This window comes from Brienomyrus brachyistius, chromosome 16, assembly GCF_023856365.1.
Source record: "Brienomyrus brachyistius isolate T26 chromosome 16, BBRACH_0.4, whole genome shotgun sequence".
Taxonomy (NCBI): domain Eukaryota; kingdom Metazoa; phylum Chordata; class Actinopteri; order Osteoglossiformes; family Mormyridae; genus Brienomyrus; species Brienomyrus brachyistius.
In genome coordinates this window covers 22,100,656-22,109,044 of record NC_064548.1, presented here as the reverse complement: position 1 = coordinate 22,109,044, position 8,389 = coordinate 22,100,656, and the positions used below count along the sequence as shown (strand labels likewise).

Genomic DNA, 8,389 nt, shown 5'->3' with positions numbered 1-8,389 from the left:
CTTTGGGGAACAAAACTTTACCGGGACTGTTTTTTTTCTGACAGTCTACATCTGACAGTGTATAATCGGAAGATCGCTTTAGTTCATTTAACCTTTGTGCCCTTCAGCGAGGCTCTTAACCTTAATTGCTCCAGTTACTGTCTGACTCTGCTTTCCCAAAAATGTATGTTACTTTGGATAAAAGCGTCTGTTGCGTAATTATAAAGCAACCATTACAACGTCGATAAGAGCGATTTATGAACAGACTCTTTGTATTTTTTGGGGGCGACTAAAGGGGGCGCTAGTGTATTTCACAACCCACGGTACCAAGCAATGGGAGCCTGGATGAAAGTGGCAGAAGGTGGTTTTGGGCTAAATGGGTGTGTCTTGAGGGTGACTAACATTAAAGGACGTCTGGCAGTCTGCAGCACAGACCCGTGGAGTTACGCCGCCGAAATCCCACAGAGTTGGACCGGAGCGGCGTCCCAGCACGATCCCGCGGACGTATCAGGAGGAAAGGGGACGGGATAAAGAAAGTACCTTTACCAGTAAATTCTGCCTCTGGATATTACTTTCGCAAGAGTGAATTTAAAAAACAGACCATCTTGAATTAAGAAGTAAGTCTAGACCTCATCGCAAGTTACATTTAAGTCACCAGATAGGCACTTTGAACAATAGTTACTGATAATTAAGACTCTGGTCCGACTTTCTTTCCAGGTCATTGTACAGCAGATGTGGTCTGTATGTTTTGTGCATGTTTAGCTTAGATGGAGATACTCGTCTTTCGCCCTGAGCTGCATTTTGATCAGCAGATAAATCACAACTTCATAACTTTCTGGCATTGTTTCTTCACAATAGCCTTGTAAATCGATGGCAAATCGTGGGCTTTCTTTTGTAACAAAGTGACGCCGAACGTCGTGGGTCTGCTGTGCGCCTAAGCACCTAATTGCAGCGATCTTTGTGGATACAATGTATCATTCAGTGTTTTGCACTCTTCAGTGTTACAACTCTTCCTTTCCATTTGGCCCACGTTTCTATTGTCCGCCAAGCCCCTCCACTACAGCCAGGCTAGTAATTTAGTTATTGTACTAATTGAGATACGCTGACTTAAGAAACAGAGCTGTTAAAATAGAGTACTGTAAACCAAGGCGGGGTTTAAATTGACCTTAAGTTTAATAAGTTTTACAGAGCCAATTTAAATAAGTTGCCTTTAGTTCTCTCACGGTTTCTTTCCTCATGGGAGGGGGTTGGGTCTGCTGCTCTTTAAGTGAAGAGGGCGGGGGATGGAGAGGGGGGGAGGTTTCTTATGTTACTCATTTCTCCCAAAAACTGGGAATTGTCTGAGCTTGCGAACATGTGAGAAGGACGGGATCGATGGAGGGGAATAATAATTCATAAAACCGAGATAGTGTAATATCCTCTCAAATAACTTAGTCAAACAGCATTTTCTTACATTTTCAATAAAATATTGACGAAACGTGGCGAGAAACTTATATACTCACCCGACGTTCAAGAATATAGCTGTTGAATGCAAATATGATTATAAGAAGCATGAAGAATTTGCGAACCTTAAAACTTTCACGCACGTTTAATATCGCATGTAAATTCCTTGTTCGCCCCCCATACGCTACTGCTTTTCTTGATCAGCTGAATCTTTTTTTTTTCTCTCTGTCCCTTTTCCGTTTTGATGAACCCTGTACACCCCTGGGGAATTCCCAGTGTCTTGTTTTTCTAGATTCAAACTAATCCCTGTACACTAATTGCATTTCTAAGAAAACGGCGAGACTATCCAATGTGAACGAACCAAACTGGGCTCCCAGGAATGTTCCGTTATTTGTAATTGATTCCAGAGCAATTTAACCCGCAGCACTTCCTTCCTGGTACCCAACAAAAGTCCCGTGTGACAATGAAGTGTCGTGAGCCAGGCACGTATTTATGGAACCGGTAGACAAAGGATCTCTTTAAGTCCAAGGGAGCTCCACGTGTCCATTTGTAAGTGTCCCAAGATGAAATTTGCTGACTCGCTTACAGCGATCAAGTCATGAAGGAGGATTTTAAAAATAAATAAATAAAATAAATGATAACTCTCAGTACTGCACGATTTACGAGCGAACCAGCTTTAGATTAGTTTTCAGATCTGGGAAATGGAAGTCCTTATCAAGAATGAGGGGCCTGGAGCCCGTAGCGGGAAACAGAGGGTACAACCCGGTCGACACCCCAGGACGAGATGCCAGTCCATCACAGGCCATACCATCACCCATGCAAAATGCCAAAATGATTGTCGTTTAGTAATGTGTGAGAGCAAGGCTGGCAGCATAAGAAGTTCGGCGAGTGCTAACTGAACCACTTCCCGAAAACCCTCAGGCATAGCTACTCCTGACAATGTGGAATTAATCTGGATATGTTGGGGTTTTGGTGCTGAGTAGCACTGCTGTGAATTATAAATGTCATTCAGTTTGGGTGCAAGAGGCCACCATGCTTTGTCTATTTTTCACTGCGTGTATGTTTATCTTCCATCTGTCTGCCTGAACGAGCATTTTCTGGAGCTGAAACGCCGCCATCACTTATCTTGCTGCTTTCATCGTTTTGACCTCATTCCGTAAAATTGCCCCTCATTCCAAAAAGATGTTTCTCTGACAACTAAAGCTTTGTTGTTTAGCTGATGCCTGTTTTCAACACAACAATTTAACTCTGCTCCCCGCAGGGAGAGACTTGCCATCTAGTTGAACCTTGAAATTTTGAAAACCAGGTTTTTTTTGGTTTTTTTTTTTTTTTTTTTTGTGAGGAAAGTCCAAAATTTTTAGTTTTGCAAGTGTCACCGAGGACACAAGCTAGTAAGGGGAAAATTGACTTTCCAAAGTTGTGTGGTTTTTTTTATATACGTGTGTGTGAAGGTAATTTTAGTTATGATATTCATTTCAATGGTGGTGGAAAAACGTATAGGTTTGATGTTTCAACACAACAAATTTGATGGTGGATACAGGTATACCAGCATACCATCCACCGTGTACCCTTGCCTTGTGCCCTGTGCTACTTGGAAAAGGGATATTTACTAAAACTCAGTCCCTGCTGACTTTTTCTTGGCTCATAAATTATGAATGTTTGTCTACATCCTGTCCAATTGCCAAGGAAAATGGCTAACAAGGAATAAGTCAGCTCTTTTAAAGGGCAGTCTCCCCTTTTACGTTGTGGTTCTGTGGTTTCATCAAGTATGTGAAGTAGCCATGAAGTTAGATCACAGCAGGAGAGCCAGATGGGAACAGTACCCACCAGGAGCATTCAAACAAACAAACCACAAAAGATCTATCTGGATTGTAGAGGGCAGAGACACTAGTTGAAGGAGGCAACCCATGAGATTCTTTTGTCCTAATAGGGGAAAGATTTTGGGCTGAAATGCCATGCTGTGGTTCTAAACGTAGTAGGGCTGCTTGGGACTAAAGCCGACGCATGTAGTCCGGCTCTGGGCGCTGTCCTCGTTTTTACAGCCCTGGGATTGTGTGTCTGTTTGCTGCTCAGTTGGCCACGTGCTGCTTGTCAGCCGGACACACTGCTCACACATTGCCTCTATGACTTCTCTGTTGGGCTTTAATGAGCAGCTTCTTGAGGTGGGGCTCTGAGTACTGCCAAGCACAAGCCCCCCTCCCTTCCCTCCGAATCCTGCCAAACATCACCCCTCATTTGCAACGGCCCCCGGGAGTCTTGGCAGTTATTCAGTCCGTTAAATGTTCTGGATCAGGCGGCATCAAACCATTGGCTCTTGTGCCCAGCATCGCTGTAAGGGCTGACCCGTCACGGTGTGGATGCGCGGGCAGCCCTGGGACGCGACCCAGCCTTGTACTCGTGCGCCTGCTGGATCTTAAATCTACCAATATATTAAGGACGGTGTGCATTTTTTAAAATTTAAATCATAGAATCAAGCCATCACCCAAGTTTTCAATACAGTCATACAGCAAAAGGCCACGTCTTATGCTTGTAGCTTCATAGTGTTTTTTGACGTTTCTTAGTATGTCAATGGTCGTAACTCATGATGAACCAGTTTAAACGGGTCGATAAGTGTGTCCTGAAGTGGCGTCCAGCTTTCGCCCACGTGTATGACGCTGGCGTCCCACTCCAAACCCGAGATCCACTCAACGGGGACAGCCCTACCCTCCTACTACAGTCACACTACTCGCTCTCCACCCGTTTGCTACACCCACACAACATAAGCGTTGTGCCCCCCCACCCTTGCTCCCTGCCCTCCTCAAACTCGCACTGAAGCCTCGTAAAAAAGATTCCATTTACTTCGAATGTATCACGATGGGGTTATGTGTGTGTTCTTATGCAAAAGTAGGAATCCAACATCGCTGCTTCCAGGGACCCCAGGAAAAGGCACCTGGGACCCCAGGAAACGCCCCCCTTCCAGCAGAGGCTTCTCTTTGGCAGAGCGATGGAGCAAAAAAGCTTATGGGCAGCAGTTTTCCGAAGCAGTTTCCTTTAAGCGAGCTCATCTACTGTATTTATGAACTCTTCTGCTTGATGTATTCGCCAGGCCTGGTTATGCCGTCCCTGTGATTTTGACTGGTTACGGTTTTTTTTTGTGGTCAGTCACCAGTGAGGTAAAAGAAGGCCTTTAATTACCTGGTGTGGCTGGGCTGGGCTTTTGGAAGTCGGCAGATTTAGTTTGTTGGAGATGAGTCGTGGATTGCTTACCTTGTGGGCCCCCCAGGAGTGGGACACCTGAGATTCAGCTGGGGGTTAGATGTTGGAGATTTTATTCTTTACTTCATGATTGCAGCTTAGCCGCAAGGCTTATTCAGTAACCTTCATATACGGCTTTTCGGGGGATTATTATTATTTTATTTTTTTGCTAAGTATATTGAAGCGCCTGTTGGCAGCAGAGCTGCTCTTTGGTAGAACCAGCCGCTTTCCTAATTAACGTGGCACTTACACAGCAGGGCTCTCTGTTTTTCTGTTATATCGGATGTAATGAAATACAAGCAGAATCGGGGTGACGTCAGGCTGTGTTTGAGAGAGAAGGGTTAATTTGCTTTAATCTCTGCTGTGGGAGGACAGCAGCTTAAGGTCAGAATGCAGCCGATTCTCAGATCGTCGAGGCTGTTTACACTGGACTCCCTTATTTAACTTGTTCTTGTTGTAAAATATGTTGCGATGCTTTTATACACTGCATTTTTGAAGGTAAGTCTGTATCTAAAATGATACTTCCGTTTTTTGCATGTACCTGAAGCCTGTTAATCTGTCAGTGAAGAGGAGAACTTCCCTTATCTGCCTGACCGATTTCTCGCCTGGTGTCAGTTTGTGGTTTGTGTGTCTATGCCGTCCCCTGAACAAGCCCCCTTTCTGTACCAGTGAATGGAGTCCGGGCTCAGAATCGGTTTGAGGCTGCCCCAGTCTATCCATCCAGCCTCCATAACTGCTTATCTGGAGCAGAGTCACGGCCTGCATCTGACCCCAGGAGCGTGGTATTGGGTATAAATGGTATGGGGTATAAATGGAACAGGTTGCTGGTCAGAAAATTCACAACCATAGACTAATGGCAACTTAAGGAATCCAGTCATCCCAGATCAGGAAGCTGTAGAGCAGTGTTCCTCAACTCAGTCTTTGGGGACCCCCCAGACGGTTTTCGCTCCCTCTCTGAGGACTGGTTGGACTGCTGCAGGGAACATACAGATTTGCACGGCACTGGGTAGGAGTAGAACATGGAGTGCTGGAGGCCGAGAGGTTGCTTTGAGTTATTACTGAGGATCATCACACCCTTCCTGCTAATGTACTCTTCAGTATCAGGTATTAGGATAAAAGAACTTTGGGGGGGGCTCCCAGGCAGTAAGAGCCCAGCGCTGTGTCCATGTGCTGTAGCTGGGCGGGCGGGGGGGTTGGGGTCTCCAGCCAGTGGTTGGTCTTTGTGGGGGAAGGGTGACCATATAAATACAAGAGGGGGGGATGTGAAGTGCACCAATAATGGCAGGACTCATGGTCCAAGTTGACACTGTAAACATTGGCTGGGTGCCAGACTGGGGAGGAAGCTGAGAGCAGAGGGGGGGTAGACTCTCCCCCTCCCCCACACTCCTCTGTATGTATGGGGAAGGGGGTTTGTGAGACCAAGGGGCAGATTGGGTGAAAGGTCTCAGGAGCCAGCAAGGCAGCAGCTGTCTAAAGGGGGGGGTGAGATTTAAAACATTTTTTTTGGGTATACAGACAGTAATGCTTTTTAAACAAAGTGCATAAACACTTCTGTGATTAAGCTGTGGGAGGCTGCTTATTGTATGAAATGATGTCCCTCCGTACCAAAAATACTGCACAGAAAATCCAGTCTCAGATCTTGGTATTTATCTTAATGCACTCATCTCTGTCAGAGCAAAACTGACAGAAAGCATAAAATCATAGTGAAAGTGGCTAATGGAGATTCTTAGTTAGGGTTCCGTAACAGAACCTTATTTTGAGCTGTTCATGTTTAACTCACCTAAACCACAAAGATACTGAAGGGTTCTTCAGGAGTTTCACACCATAGTGCTGTGAAACCAAACCCTCTGTCTGTGAGCTTTGTCCAGAAGCCTGTGTTTCACGCCCAGTTCCATGAAGTGCTTTTGTCATGGAATTACAACGGTACATGATTTCCTGCTGTGTGACTGCTGTCTCACAAAGCGGGAATGGTTGTATAAAGGACTGTTTTCAGCTATAAATCCAACCATCTGGTGGCCACTTATCCTGACCAGGGTCATAAGATTCAGCTATAAATGCTTGCGAAAGGAGACCAAATGCGGTTGGTCCACAGACCATGTAGATGGGTGGCGTTGGGTCATTGATCAGAGTGTGGTCAAAGTGAGTGCAATCTAATTGAATCATCCTTGATTTCATTCTCTCTTCTCTGGCCCTTAATGTTCTCTGGACCCCAGCTATTACCAGGGCTGAGAGACGACCTTCTTCCACTGACTTCCAGTGACCCGCAGCTTTGTTTATCTGAAGGCCTTGTGGGGTGATAGATGAAAACGGCTACATGTATGGCTCTTATACCAGTTTTTTTTCCCCATAGGTTCTTACATTAGGATGATTTTGACTGGCCTTTATAAAGGCACTTCTAGTCAAATGAATTCATGCTATGTGCTTCTCTGCCATAAGAAGTTTGGCTGGCGGGTTCGTTCTGTAAGAAAGCGGGGGCCCATCCGATATTAAGATGTTTAGCTGGTGGTCCACGATTGCCCACCTGAGGTTTCTCTGGCCTCAGATGCACTTTAGTAGCAAGCTTTGGCTCTTGTTGGTGTGCATTGGCTTGCTGCCAAGGTGAGACAGAATTACATCCCAGTCACAAAGGAACGGGGTTGTTTATGGCCTCTCGGGGCACAGTCGCCCCATCATATGGCAGATTGATGGTTTGGAACAGAGGCAAACTGGTAGATGGGGCAGCTTAGACAATTGCCCCAGGGTTTAACCCCCAACCAGAAGTGATATTTGTGAGACTTAAGATGTTCTTGTGTATACAGTCTCATTATGGTGGGAGTCATAACACAAAAAATATTTGGTACAATTCTTAAGGCAATTTTCAAACATAATAGTTTGTAATGTTTTGTAATCAAACTAATGTTGTTGAGGCGTGTTTATAATGAAAAAACAAGTTTGTGGAATTTGCTAGCTACTGCAGTGCATGATGGGTATGATATTTGGAGGCTACTTACAGCAGCTGCAGATGATGAACTTTAACTGCATTCAAAACATATCTAGCATTTTTTTTTTTTAAGTGAAGCTAATTTTTAAAGAAATGGGGGAAGAAAGATCAGCTGTATCAATGTACATAATTTCAGGTATGGCCACAGGATCAGTCGATAACTTTAGTATTCATGGTGAATACAGACTTTTCCCTCCTGGGAACAATCGATCACACAGGATCAAGCACCTAAACATGTCGCAGATTAGGTATGGGAAGAACATGGATGTGGACCCTATAAAAATCTTCAAGTACTGACATCTCTGAGAACGATGATTGGAATTGTGCAGTGTCTTCTATTTATGTATTTAACAGCTGAGAGATGAAGAAGTAGGACAGGAAGGACACAAACACCTTTGGACTCAACACCGTGAGCCATGAAACATGCCGGCTATTCAAGCTGGGGACTCTCAGTTTTAAGCGCAAATGTCCAGACCATGTCCATCCATCTTGCTGCTGGTCGTCCTTTTCATCTTTCCAACCAGGCCTTTAATAATATGCCTAAAATAAGACTGCTTCAACATAGCTTTGGGAGCCTGAATGCCTAACCCCTGGACAAATGCGAAAGGCCACAATTTGGATCTATCACGAAGGACCAGCCTCCATGAAACCACATAACACACCTATCCCGTTACTGCCCCCCCCCCTGCCCCATGCTCCCTACCCCTTAATCCTGTTAGTCCAGCAGAGATGGCTAGTAATTTAACTCCCCCC

The 8,389-nt window shown here is 45.1% G+C and overlaps 1 protein-coding gene across 4 annotated transcripts in view; it reads left to right on the top strand.

Moving 5' to 3' along the window:
* Positions 1-368: 368 nt before the first annotated feature.
* The window catches only part of myo1b (myosin IB), a 56,993-nt gene continuing 48,972 nt past the window's right edge, over positions 369-8,389 (top strand). For 2 of the 4 annotated variants that reach the window (XM_048978351.1, XM_048978349.1), the window contains exon 1: positions 369-596. The gene's annotated coding sequence lies outside the window, so the exon portion shown is untranslated. The remainder of the gene's footprint in view (positions 597-8,389) is intronic. The other 2 variants (XM_048978353.1, XM_048978352.1) reach the window with 1 other exon arrangement.